Here is a 14,699-nt window from a genome sequence, read left to right on the forward strand (position 1 = left end):
CACGACTGAATAAGTTTTAAATTTAGAAATACCTATCTATTTTTACAATTTACCAAATTTATAATTCCGCTGAAAACGATCATTGTATGACGAAGGTTGTTTCGTTTAAGCCTTTCAAATTTTAAATACACCGATTAAAGAAAACCCTCAAGAGGTCAAAGTATTTGCATTGTACAAATACACTGCGTCTACGGTTTCTTTTGAGATAATGGACCAATCGATTCGTGTATTATTAACAAATCGGATAGTCACAATAAATACGTCACAGAATATAACTAGGGTAAAACCCAGCCAAATATTTTTTCTATTATTAGAAAAATGGTAATAAGCGCAGATACAAAACCGATATAAAACCCGTTTGATTGCCTGTTTAACTGTCAATTTTTAAAACGCAATCGCTCTTAGTGTATGAGAAACTATAAGGTATGTATAAAAATCGAACAGAATATTTGCAAAACATTTTTAAAGACCGCTTAATTAACAATATTTCAAACAATTTTAAATAACATAAAAATACATTTGATGGTAACTACGTTAAGTAATTTTACCTGAGACTGTTTTATTATGTTTGTCGCATCACAGTGTTGATTCTAAAATTTCTGGCTTTATATTCATTGCATTTCTTTTATAAATTTTACATAAAAAGAAGGTGAACGTCGCTATAACTATTGTTATTTCCTACATGCGTATTTTTACTTGAATCATTATCAAGAATAATAATAATAATAATAATAATAATAATGATAATATTATCATCATTATTTAATTTATTATTCTTATTATCATCTTAAATATTATAATTATTGTTATCATCATCGTTATTATTTTTTTTATTCCACTGTTATTCAAACTTAATTTCTTGTCGATTTCAGATCTCGAAGACAACCGGTATAAGATATACATGCAAAACCAGTGCACGCAATATAACTACATTCATTGGCAACTGTACCAGCTTGATAATCGGTTAGAATTTAGTCCAAAATAATCTTCAGCAGCAAATCATGTCTTGGGGAAATTCATGGGGAAACAGCAGTTGGGGAAACAGCTTGGGTGTTTCCGGAAGTAGTTTCTGCACACGCTCCGAGGTAAATGGTCAACACAGCTCCCACTGCAGTGGTTACACAAGTCCATGGGGAAATAGCAGTTATGACGAAAACTGTTCTGGATGTCGACGAGACAGATCTCAGGGAATATGGGGAGGTGGGAGCAACTCCAACAGTGCTCTGAAACTAGTTTCATTATTCACTGGAGCAAAACTTGCTAAGAAAAGTCTCTGGGACTGAACTTTGCCGAGAATACTTACACAAATAATGTCCTGAAAATAGTATCATTATTTATCAGACAAAATCTTGCCAAGAGAGGTCGGTGTGACTGAAGTTTGCTAGATAAAGACATCAGCAAGCATTACTCAACACGACAAAACAAAATTTCACAAGACTGTGTTCACAAAGTAAGATATATTTATATCCTCAATGTATTATTTTTAACATTTTTACATAGTACTGTTATTGCCTTCTGTTCTATTTATGTGTTTTGCTATATTTACATGCTCTTTACTTTTTGTGCAATATTGAACCTAAGTCAAAGATTATCGTGTGCCAAAGTTTTGTTGGGAATTAAATGTATTAACATTTATATTTTGTATTGTTCTTTGATTTCACTCATACATTTGTACACAGCGATAGGTAGGAAATAGTGTATTGTACTTTCCATTGCCAAAGAATGCATATTGTGTCATAACAAATTCATACTATTTCTCAAATTATGTGTGCTCTATCTAACTGGCTTTCATATGCTAGTTCCCGCCCGTGTCTGGAGTAATGGCTTGAGCGAGGGGATCTGTGATCTTTCTGTACAATTTTAGGGCAGGGGACCCATGATGACACACAATTTTTGTGCGATTAAATATTCACGTTAACCAGTCCGGCATTCTTCGGTAAAGCGAGCATATGGAATGAAATGTGAAAATGTGACTGTGAAGTTAAACAAATAAAAAAAAATCACTTTAAGTTTCGTTTCATTTCGAAAACGAGTGGTCATATAAAACTGAGTAAGTAGGATTCAAATGACAAACATGAGCATTATTTGTGTAGTTTCTGCTACTGTTGATGACTTAACTTACTTGTTGGTTGTTTGAACGGAGCTACATAAACTTGTATTTGTAGCGTAGCCGCTCCTTAAGTCATCTGGATAAATAACTCAATACACTGTTTTTGTTTCTATCTAGTTTATTTTCCGTCACCAATTGTATAACTTCTAACTGACAGAGCTAACAAAATTCCATCAAGCACAAATAAGCCTTTAAGCATTTCACAACTCTCTGTCTCCGTCTGCAATCGTTCTCAGGCTGCGCGCAGCGCAAGGCATTTAAGCCCTGGCCGGCTTCCGAGCCACCACGTGGTTGCTGTGTGAGCGGGCGTCCCCTTTCTAGTCCAACAATACACATTTTGTCTCCATATTTATACAGATCGGTCAAATACATCATTTACATAAGCAAAATTAATGAATTCTGGTACAAACCGAAAGTAATAAACAATAAAAATATTTCTCGTAAAATATAGATAAATTGTCACTCAAGTTACACACAATGTCCATCATTTTACTGCAATATAACACTTATATTACCTGACCCATAACTTTAGATGCATTTTATGTGCACTTCGTGAGAAAAACAACATGTTTTCTATAGTGACGCATTTACTAATTAACCTAGATACATTGTATTAACCTGTGTAGTCTCGCCTTTGTGTAAGAAAAGTGTTTCTTAACTTATGAAAAGATATAAGGAGAGTGTGTTTTCTTTCAACAAAAAAGAAATTATATCAATTTCTTTACATATTTTGCTAAGCTAACATAGCATGTTGCCATCTGGTAAATAAGCCTAGTAATGGCAGTATATTCGGGTCAGCTATCACAACAAATAATACAACACTCTATGCCCAAAAGTTTTGGGTACTATTACAAGGAATGATTAAGATCAACGCCTCTTCATATAAGTGACATGTAATTTGCAGACGGACGACGTTCAGGACGTGACGTATTAATCACCTGGTATCTGCTGGTCGGGTATGCAACATTGACAAATCAAAACTTCGAACTCGTGGTCTGACATTATTTGATTCCCCCATTTATATCATAGTTTGAAGTTTTATACTGCCTTTGACAAGAGCTTTATATGTTCATGTGGACGAAAAATTTGAATATATTCCGTCCGATACCCAAATATGCTAGACTTAACCAATATTCTGCAAAAAAAAAAAAAAAAAAAAAAAAAAAAAATAAAAATGAGTCAAGGCTCTCAATCTAAAACATTTTATGACTAACACTCATTTCAAAACCTGAACCATTGATATATTCATAAATTGTTCGGTGTGAAACCATTACTATTCACGGGGGACTATATTCCGCAGATTTCTTCCAATCCAGTATATCAAAACCAGACGAATGAGCAAATTTTTCTTTCGCCTATTCTATCTTAAAAATTGTAAATCCACAATTTATGTACAAATAAAAAGGTCAGTTTTGCCGAAACCACGAAATTTTATGCCCACGAAATTAAATGATTTACAGTATATATACTCATATTAATCTTATAAGTATGTCGCGAAAGAACTGTTTGGTATTTTCTGGCATTTCTTATATCAGACGAATGTTTTAAGAAAACAACCTTATCAAGTTACTTCACACACTGACAGAAGTTTGAAAGAAACAGACATATTGAAATAACAACACTACATAGAATAAAGAAGTTTTGACAAAAAATCTATTGGCATGTTTGGCCTATCATTAACGCTGTTCACGAAGATGTGCACCATCTCCTGTGATGAACTTGAGCCAGTCTGTTGCGAAGTTTGTTGGATCTTGGCCGTACCCGTTCACAGCTGAGCCGTAAGGAACATAACCGGAAGTCGGTGTAGCGTATTTCGCTCCGGACATACCAGGATTATCGAACTTATTGTACGGTGCATTACTCATATTTAGCCCTGTAAAATAAACGGCGCTTTTTTTTATTTCTTTGAAACGAAATTTAATGTTATTGTTTATTTTATGCTTATTGGTGAAATACTGGAAAATAGCAGTGAGATATAAATCGATATCACTCACTGTGCCGAACTTCTTTTTTTTTCAGATAAATTATCTCCCTTGAAATATATTCTTTAATTACCTCCCTTTGCTGCCATTATACTAATACTCAAGCCATACACGAGTCATGAACTGCTAGACAATCCTATATAGAACAGGCTAGCTATATAATTAAATTTGCAAAAGAAATAATGTTACCTTTGTCAGCTTGGTTGCTAGGCCATTCATGTAGCTACAGATATATGTGTGTTTCCTCTACTTTTTTCCATTGGTTCACTATCGTGTGGTAGATTTTACTGGCGACAGCACATTTAGTTGGTTGTTGTCTTAGTTAATTATCACAAGACATCAACTCAACCTTACGTAATATGCCAGCATTTTCGTCGAAGTACTTTCCCACTCCAACTCCAAGCCCAGCCAACTTCCATCCATTCGTTATGCTATGCAGCTCCTAGATCAATATTTCCTAGCTATTCCTATTGAATCCATTATGATATTTAATTCTGCAGCTTGATTTTCCAAGGACTTACGCATATTCCTCAGTTGTTTACATTTTTCGTGTTGTTTTTTAATCTGACCTTCAGCGTGAGTTTTGGTAAACAAAGCAAGCTTCCGGTTATTCAACGAACTGACGGATTGACCCGAAAATTTTTTAATGCTTCTACTTAACTACCGGCATTTGTCAATGTCTCTGTTAGCCGCGGACTGTGTATTTTTACACAAAATATTTAAATGCAGTTTTTGTTTTTAAAAACAAAATGGCACCGTGTTGATTTAATGAACCTGATCACCAATATTCGATATTAATGTGCCTAAGTGTCCATGGTAATTTAGCGGATGTATCATATGTAACACGGTAGCTTAAATAAATCCGAATTTCGTCATGAAATATTGGATTTATATGAACATTTATGCACGTAATAAACAGAAAATTCGTTGATCTTCACAAACTAGCATAAAATAAAAAGAAAATTTGTTTGTTTGCAGTGAGATATCGAAATATATCATCACCGATAAGGGAGACAATTCTGATATTTTCACTCAGGCTCCGCCTTCGTGAAAATATTCAATTGTCTCCCTTATCGGTGATGATATATTTCGATATCTCACTGCAAACAAACAAATATCCTCTATTTACTACGTTTCCTTTGAAAAAAAAATCAAAGATATTGAAGGTAAAAGATATTGAAGGTATGCGTAGTAACACAATGTCTGAGCTCTTGCTTTTTTAACAGACCCTATAAGCAGACAGACAGACAGACAGACATATTTCTTAATTACAACCCAAGTATACATTCACATATACAATATGGGGATTTTCTAATAAACTTATTCATAACAATATATATCCAGTAGTAAACATAAAGATAGATGCACAAATTTAAACAATATCAAATTCAAGCGTTAATAATGTCATACATGTTCAAAATTTGATACAGGTGGTGGTGGGTGGGGTGGGGGTGTTTCATACATTTTTCTGATCAAATATTCAATGTATTAAAGTTTCATCTAATGGCATCATTATTAATTGTAAAAAAAGATTGGTGTTTATTGCAGCAAGCATATTGAAGTTCCAACATTCTAAAGTACGTATCTGCTCCAACGCGCTCACTTATATAATAAAATATAAAAAAAAAACACACACAAAAAAGACGTAAAAGCATGCGATGCGTCATCAGACGACGTGAGTATAGCTGACCAAACAGATCTCTGCTCCAACAGAAGCCGGTAACGTAGCTGCACAAACAGACAACGTTAGCGGCCTTCGCTGTACAGCATATACCGTAAGCGCACTAAATTTCTTCTGACTAGATTCGTGCGTTTGAAATTTGAAAAGTATGCAAGATAGGTTAATTTAAAACACTAGTTTTCATTTAGGTATGAAACACATTTGTTGCAGGCATTCAGCATTCACGTACTTAATACATGCCCAATGTATTCCATGCAGATTTTAAAACTACAAAGATAGATTCCCATTTTCAAGAGTTATGTAGTACTTTATCTCTAGCGCGTTACTGTGCGCTGTAAAATGAAGATTCATTTTTAAAAGTTAAAGTAAACTTCAAAAACTGGATGCAGTGAGTTAATTATTTGTATGAAGTAAAAAAATTAAAAACAAACAAAAAAAAAAAAAAACAATAGAGAAAAGTTAAATGAAACACGTTTAACTTAGTTGAAGCCAGTTGATTCTCCAATTAAGAACTAAATGTAATAAAAAGATAAAAGACGATCTGACCGCTCTGTCCAAATGGTCGACCTCCTACTGATCTCTTCTTACGTCCACCTCCAGCTCTAGCTCCAGCTCCAGCTCCACCTCCTCCAACTGTTCCCGCTTAAACATTTATTGAAAGATGTAAAGACGTACACTACTCTCCCAATGACAACATGTGTGTCCACCAACAACGAAATCATATAAGTCTCCACTAAAACACCATGCACACAAAAAAGGAAAGAAAAAAAATGACGTTGTACTATGTGCGATCAAGTTGTTCATGAGGATTTTAGTGCTCAGTTCTCATGAATCTCACGCAGAGAGCACAAAATAATAAAAAGCAAAATGATAACAGATTTGAGCATTTTAGTCGAATGACGTCTTCGTTAGTATTACTAATCTAAGTCTTTGCTTGTACTGCAGTGAACACCCGAAGAGAGTTAGTTAGCACTATCGCAGCGAAGGAAGTTTTCAACTGCTTCTTTAATTATGTCGATGCAGTTTTCCTTTTTTTTGCGCTGTGGCGACGATATATGGTAAATATGCAGCAATATGTTTGCAATAAAGATAGATATCTGGAAATATACTTAAGTGTCTGGAAAAGTACATTTTGAGATGAAAACATTACTTTCTCAATAAACTATACATAACCCCAGTATGAATATAACTATTGTGTTTCACAGATGTTCGTTAACATTCAGCAGATTTAGGAAGAACGTATCTTACAAAAAATACATTTATAAACAGCATATTATATTATATTTTACCGCCGAATGACTAGAAAATAGCCTAGAAAAGACGAACCCTTATATATAATCAATAATTAATCAATGTACAAAAGTACAAACGTGATAGTTTTACTAAAAGTACATGACCTCATTAGTAACGACGTTCTTGTAAGCTGCTGTATTTAAAGCGGTATAGATCGCATTATCTTGCATGAAAAAAGTTCATTTCTTCATTAAGCAACAGTATCTATAAATACATTTAAAAGACTATGTTAAGTTGTTAACCAAGGAAAAGTTTCCAAAGAGAAATATATCAAGTGTCTCTGTTAGCCATTATGGCTAGTAGGTACAACAAGCCGTTTATTGGCCCTTTTATTTACCTTCTCTTCATATTTATCTTGTATTTTTCTGCATTTTAGATATTTTCAACGAACTTTTAAGCATCATTCGTAATGCTTTTTTTCTTTAACAATACCCTCATAACTTGAGAATCGATCTAAAATGATTCATCACCCTTACACCCGCCATAATGACGTAGCTACATGATGTCAACGTCAGAACGCGCTGATGCCCCGGTTACCCGAGGCAATAACGATTTTAGCGCACGAGGCACACTGCGCCATTATGAACCGTCAATGGCGGCCGTGGTGACCTTTTTTTATTATTTTTTTCTATAGTAAGGTATGCAATAAAGAATTAATGTTTGTCCAATGACATGGAGCCATCTCCTTAATCAAGTTTACATTTAACATTGTTAATTTAGATTAATATAAATGACTTTTAAAACTCAAATTTCTTTTCTTTCCGCTTTTCAAATTTACATACCTTTATATAAAAGCAGATGCATTTGACACATATAGTATGATGTTCAAACTAAATTGTACAGAATGTCCTCATGATTTTCATCATTGGATTAATAAAAAACTAAGAGGAAACTTTTGGTGTTTGTAAATTTTGTCATTTTTATTTCTGCTACTGGCCATGTTTCACGAAACATTATGTTAGATGGAAGATGTCTCTGTGTAGGTTTTTAACATTCAGTTTACTGCCAGTTGTTTAACATAAAATGTTTAATTCACCGGTTCACAATCTGTGCTGTCGACTGTTCTATAGGACAACACTAATTTTTGCTGGGCTAAAGTCAAAACTTGAAGAAAGGTATTATAAAAATATTTTGTGATGTCTTGTTAAAACACTTATTGATTAGCTGGCCGGTCAATAATCAGAACTACTGCCCGGGGTCTGGAGAGTAATAATCACTTGCCCTTCACTGATGTGGGTTCGAGCCTCACTCGGGGCATCGAACCATTCATGTGAGGAAGCCATCAAGCTTGCTTATGGAAGGTCAGTGGTTCTACCCAGGTGCCCGCTCGTAATGAAATAATGCACGGAGCGGCACCAAGGGCCTTCCTCTACTGTCAAAGCTGGAAAGCCGCAATATGATCTATAATTGTATCGATGCGACGTTAAAACAATCACACTATTTATACAAACAGTTACTGTGAAAAGTTTATACAAGAATCATGAATTCAACAGTAATCTAAACAATATGAAAGCCAATACTTAATATTCAAAGGTAACGTGATATTGATTTAATTTGTATATTTTAATAACATTTTAAAATGACATAATCAAAACAATTGCAATTTTATCAGAATTCAAACGTAAATAATGATCAAATACTTAATGATTAACTCCTTATTACTGACATAAAAGCGTATATATTTATAAGAATTGTTGCACTGGGATTTATTTATAGATAAATTGAGCCAAAGCTCATTACTGCATCAAAATATTATTTATTCATTGCTATATGCGTGTTTCAAAATATCTGCATTAAATCTCCATATCTCTATAATTAAAAAAACATACGTCAACAGTATGCTGGCCCGTCTTTCGTTTGGTCGGATTTATCTTCATGGAATCCTTGTGATTTGCAGTTGTGTGAAAAGAAGAAGTCACACATGAGGCTTTCGTCAAGACATCTTCCGCTGTCGTTGCACTTCAAAATCTCGCCCGGTATAGACTCATTACAGGCTTGAATTAGAATGTATAAAACGTAAATGAATAAACATATCGGTTATAGGTCATATATGCTAGTACCTGTAGCTATAAATGTACGTTCAAACCGGTCGTTCCAATACTCAAAATTCGCCCTATGTATTCAATATATATTAAAACTTCTGCATCTATGATAAATAGACATCCATGAGTACAGAACTGCTGGATCTAAAGCAAATCTATGTTACTGAAATATAACGGTGTCATTAAAGTCGGTGACTTCAGTTCAACTGCTCCTAACCGCTGCAGTAGAAAAACTTCGCTTTGGGTGTAGAAATCCTTCATGTGAGGAAGTCATCTAGCTGGATTCCGGAAGGCCGGTGCTTCTACAATATAATAAACTTAGTGCCACCTTGGATTTCCTCTACCATGTAAACGGGAATAGATAACTGTCGGTGTGTTGTTAATCCAAACAAAAACAACAAAAACAACTAGTGATGATGAATGTACCCCCACGCGCACTGACACAGTACGTTGCAATTTGACGCACAAAAGATTGCATAATTATGTGGACTGTTTGTGTAAAGACTCTCTATGTATATAGTAAAGTAACAAAAAAAAAAAAAAAAAAGTTCCATAACTCTGCAGAATTTTTTTTTTCTGAAAGAACCTGACATGCACCATGCACAAGTGAGGTTCGTACTGATCGCTTGTGTGAAGTTTCATTAAATTGTGTGCAATGGTTCGGAAGATTAGGCGTGCACAAGATTGCATAATTGTATAAGTATATATACAAAAAACAAAGTCCCATAACTGTGCAGAAGCTTTTTTATAAAAGAACCTAACCTACACCATGCACAACTAGGGTTACTACTGATCTCTTTTGTTAAAGTTCATTAAAGTGTGTACATGGGTACAGGAGATTAGGCGATTAGGCGCGCACAACAATTATTTTTTCTGAAAGAACCTGACATGCATCATGCATAACTACCGTTATTTCATTAAATTGTGTCGTCAAGGGGATGAGGAGAATTGGTGCGCATAAGATTGTGTCTATGTATATAGTATAGTAACAAAAACAAAGTCCCGTAACTCTGCAATAGAACCTAATATGCACCATGCACAACTATTGTTGTTACTGGTCACTTTCATGAAATTTCATTAAATTGTGTCAAGGGGTTGAGGAGAGTTGGTGCGCACAAGATTGTGTCTACGGACGGACAGATGGACAGACAGACGGACAGACAGACACCCTGAAACCAGTATACACCCTTACAACGTCGTTGTCGGGTGTACAAAAACAAAATACTTAAGGTTTCGATGGAGGCATTGAGAAACAACTGTTTCCGATTATTTTAAGTACAAATGGCATTCATTTTCAAAGGGAAACAACTTTTTCCGATTATTTTAAGTAATCTTTGAGAAAAAGTTGTCTCCCTTTGAAAATGAATGCCATTTGTAAAGAAAAAAAGATAAACAATTGCTGAAAACTATGTTCCACCTTGTTACGTGAAATTTCACCACTCGCACGCTATTGCAAATGCATCAAAACAAACATGTGTAACAGTTCTTTGAAAATGGTGAGTTTTTAAAGGCGTTTAACTGTCCGGAAGTGGAGCCCCTTTAGGCAGCCCTTTTCCGGAATTCAATGTTTATATCAGTATACTGACACTTGTTTCGTAAAGTAATATACATGTTTTACATGCTGTTCAATTTTCATGTCAAACAACTCTTTCTTTCTATGATTTGGTGTTGTTTGATTTTTGTTTCTCAAGTCCTCCATCGAAACCTTAAATCAATGAAATATGAAAAAGCTCTATATATCACGCTATCTGATTTATAATAAAGCAGAGAGAAGTACAAAGTCGTTCGAGGTTTTGTATGCATTTGGATAGCAACAGTAACCGAAATATAGGTTGCGATAATTTCCATCTGCTTCAACTTAAAACAATTAAGATTTCGTTAAATTTACATCAAAATTAGAGCTATGTGTTAACTGATGTACGAATATGGCTTGGACACATAAAGTGTGCATATATTTAATTGCATAATGGCATATATACCATCAAAACTCCCTTAATGAAACCAAACACGATATAGATCTATCTGAAACTTTGATATCATTCTGGTTTTTATCACTATAATGAATTTAAATACAAAAATATTTTGAAAAAACTGCATTTTCGAGATGTCAGTTAATTATACGAAGTTCAAAGATTACCATAGTCAAATGACGTAACGTCTACCCGAAAGTGCACTTGCGGGTACGGATAAGTGTCAAGGTCTGGTGGTGTTGTTGTCTCGATTTTCCCCTTTTTCCCTTCTTTGTTGTACAGATTGGTAGCTGCGTGACAGAGCCTTCTGTTTAACATAAAACATATTCAACATATATATCTTCATTCAAGATCATTTTGACAGAATAAGCCAGAAATTATAAAACAATAGAAGGAGATGTTCCCTCTCTTTCCAGTACATTATCGGTTGAGAGAAATATCTTATACCAGAACTTCAAAACAAAGGTAAATATTTGACCATATATATATGATATAGATATGTTACGTTATTGCGCCAAGTGTAGGCTGCACTTCATTTCGCTGACATATATTTGATTATTTCTCGAGAATTACTACACACATATATGTGGAAGTTGTCTTGAGTGTGTATTAGTTGATTGTGAGAAGACTGATGTAAATAGTTTTGTGAAACACTTGCATTTTGTTTGTATTTTTTCAATTTATTCGTGCTTTCTTTTTCAGAATAACGTTGACATTTTTTTTTCAATCGATTTCTTTTCACACAAAATGATTGACCAATTATCACTTTAGCTTTTCGTGTCAAACACCAATACAATAGACGTAACGTCTACCCGGAAGTGCACTTCCGGGTACGGATAGGTGTCAAGGTCTGGTGGTGTTGTTGTCTCGATTTTTCCCCTTTTTCCCTTCTTTGTTGTACAGATTGGTAGCTGCGTGACAGAGCCTTCTGTTTAACATAAAACATATTCAACATAAATAATTTCATTCAAGATCATTTTGACAGAATAAGCCAGAAATTATAAAACAATAGAAGGAGATGTTCCCTCTCTTTCCAGTACATTATCGGTTGAGAGAAATATCTTATACCAGAACTTCAAAACAAAGGTAAATATTTGACCATATATATATGATATAGATATGTTACGTTATTGCGCCAAGTGTAGGCTGCATTTCATTTCGCTGACATATATTTGACTATTACTCGAGAATTACTACACATATATATGTGGAAGTTGTCTTGAGTGTGTATTAGTTGATTGTGAGAAGATTGATGTAAATAATTTTGTGAAATACTTGCATTTTGTTTGTATTTTTTCAATTTATTCGTGCCTTCTTTTTTTCAGAAAAACGTTGAATTTTTTTCAATCGATTTCTCTTCACACAAAATGATTGACCAATTATCACTTGTAGCTTTTCGTGTCAAACACCAATACAATAGACGTGAACTACTTGATATTGGAAAGTATGCCCGGAGGAAATCTCGGCCAGATATTACTCTTCTAACAACAATAAAACTGTTAGGTATTTTAAAATACAAAGGCACAAGAGGGTTTAAACATAAAGTTAAGTCAATATGGGATGTCAATGTAGGGGTCCATTCAAAGGGGTCCGGCACGGTTGAACTGTGTTAAAATGTGGATGAATTGGGTTTAATGACTTTTTTTTAGGTCCTACAGCTAAAATTTAAAAAAATCCCATACTACTATAACTACTCCCTAGACAAGGGTTTTTACCCCTCACAAGCAGAGTTTTCAACTCCTTTTTTTATATGCTCGGGAAAAAATATCATAAGAGATTTTCCCGTTCGAACGTGGCCATTCCTTAGCATTATCCATTAACTTTTGTAAAACAATCATCATTCTTTCATATATTTATCTATTTTCCAACAATCTGTCATCGTATCGAACATTAAACAGTGCGAAACTCTAGTCCAACAACATCGCGTAACAACTAAACGAGCAATAACTGTAGGTGAATATGAACTTCCTGCACAGCGCGGGTACAAAACTTATCTTGCCTTATTGAATTCAACTAAAAACTGTCATCTTACAACTATATTTCAACTCCTGAAACGACAAGATCGGCTCCGATACTTCTTTTGAATATGCCGGCTTCTAAATTACATATCTCGCTACCATTTTGCTTCTGACGCCATACGCTTGTAAAAAGCATACTGATTGGCTAGTTATTTTTTACTTTTTTCTATGATTCGGAACGACTTGGATATTTCTTGGTTCCCAGTTTACTAAGGGTGTTTTGTTGTCGAATATCTGTAAAGCGAGAACAAACCTCGTTGTAAACAAAATCTTTTTTTTGACGTGTAGTTCAACCATGAACGACAAGCAGAAAGAAGCGTTAAACATAGCTTTATGTGGGCATAATTTGCTTATCCTTGGTTCAGCAGGAACTGGGAAGTCATTAGTTGTAAAAGAAATTGAAAAACAGCTGAAAGCCCATGGTAAAAATGTAAAAATCACTTGCTCTACAGGTATTGCCAGCCAAAGTTATGACAATGCATGCACAGTGCATCAGTTTACTGGTATTTTAGATGGCAGACATGGCCCAGAAGAAATTTGTAATGTTCTTTTGAACAACAGAAAATATGATGTTGTAACAAAGCAGATCAGAGAATGTGACGTTTTGATAGTTGATGAATGTTCAATGATAAGCAAACGGACTTTTTCCATTATAAGTAAAGCCTGTACACTAAAAGATAATGATAAAGTGTTTGGTGGAATGCAAGTAATATTTTGTGGTGACTTTTTCCAGCTGCCACCTGTTGCAAACAAAATATATGAAGATGGCGGCAGCTATTGTTTTGAAAATGAAATATTTAATGACCTTTTCCCCCCACAAAGTTGTTTTAGACATGAACATTAGACAGAGTGAAAGTGTATTAATTCAGACAATTAGTGAAGTGTACAGCGGAAATATTTCACAAAACACACAGCGATCTATTAAGAATTTATCTAGACCCCTTTAAATGAGTGTCGAAGACAGTGTAAAACTATTTGCCCGAAATGATTTGGTGGATGATTATAACAGACAGTGTCTGTTAGATTTTTCAGGTCAGCTGTATGAATTTCATTCCACGGATACAGGCAAAACTACTGCGTTTAAGTATTTGACAGCACCCAGAACATTATGGGTTAAAATTGGAGCACCAGTAATTTTTGTTGCGAAACTTAAGCAATAAACTTGTGAATGGCTTGCAAGGGAAAGTATTTGAGATTGAGAAAAATGGTGTGACTGTTGAGTTTCCAAGTTTGGGACTAACAACATTAATTCCTAAAGTAAAATTTACAGGTATGCAATTTAGAAAATCAAATGCTAGACTTTAAGAATAAATAAATTTTCGGCATGTTCTAATCTCTGAGATGGTCTGGCCGATGAGATTCATTTTTGACAATCCTGCATGGGCCAGATTTTGTGAAAATTGACGTATGCAAATACATTGTATCCATATCCATGACAAATCTTCGAAACTGTTACTTTTGCCTCTCCTGGCCTGGCCCGGTTAAAAACAGCACTTATTGGGCCAGCCCAGTGCAGGACAGAGATTACAACATATCGTTTAAGTCACCAGATTTTGCTAGATGTACAGCTTATATGTCAAATTGAGAACTAAATGAAAAGAAA

General features: G+C 34.6%; 1 long non-coding RNA gene across 1 annotated transcript; it reads left to right on the forward strand.

Moving 5' to 3' along the window:
* The first annotated feature begins 314 nt into the window (after nt 1-314).
* On the forward strand, nt 315-1,637 carry LOC128557855 (uncharacterized). The gene is made up of 2 exons (XR_008371447.1): nt 315-423; nt 873-1,637. It is a non-coding gene; the product is annotated as an uncharacterized LOC128557855 (long non-coding RNA).
* Nucleotides 1,638-14,699: the final 13,062 nt, after the last annotated feature.

Source organism: Mercenaria mercenaria, chromosome 6, assembly GCF_021730395.1.
Source record: "Mercenaria mercenaria strain notata chromosome 6, MADL_Memer_1, whole genome shotgun sequence".
Lineage (NCBI taxonomy): Eukaryota > Metazoa > Mollusca > Bivalvia > Venerida > Veneridae > Mercenaria > Mercenaria mercenaria.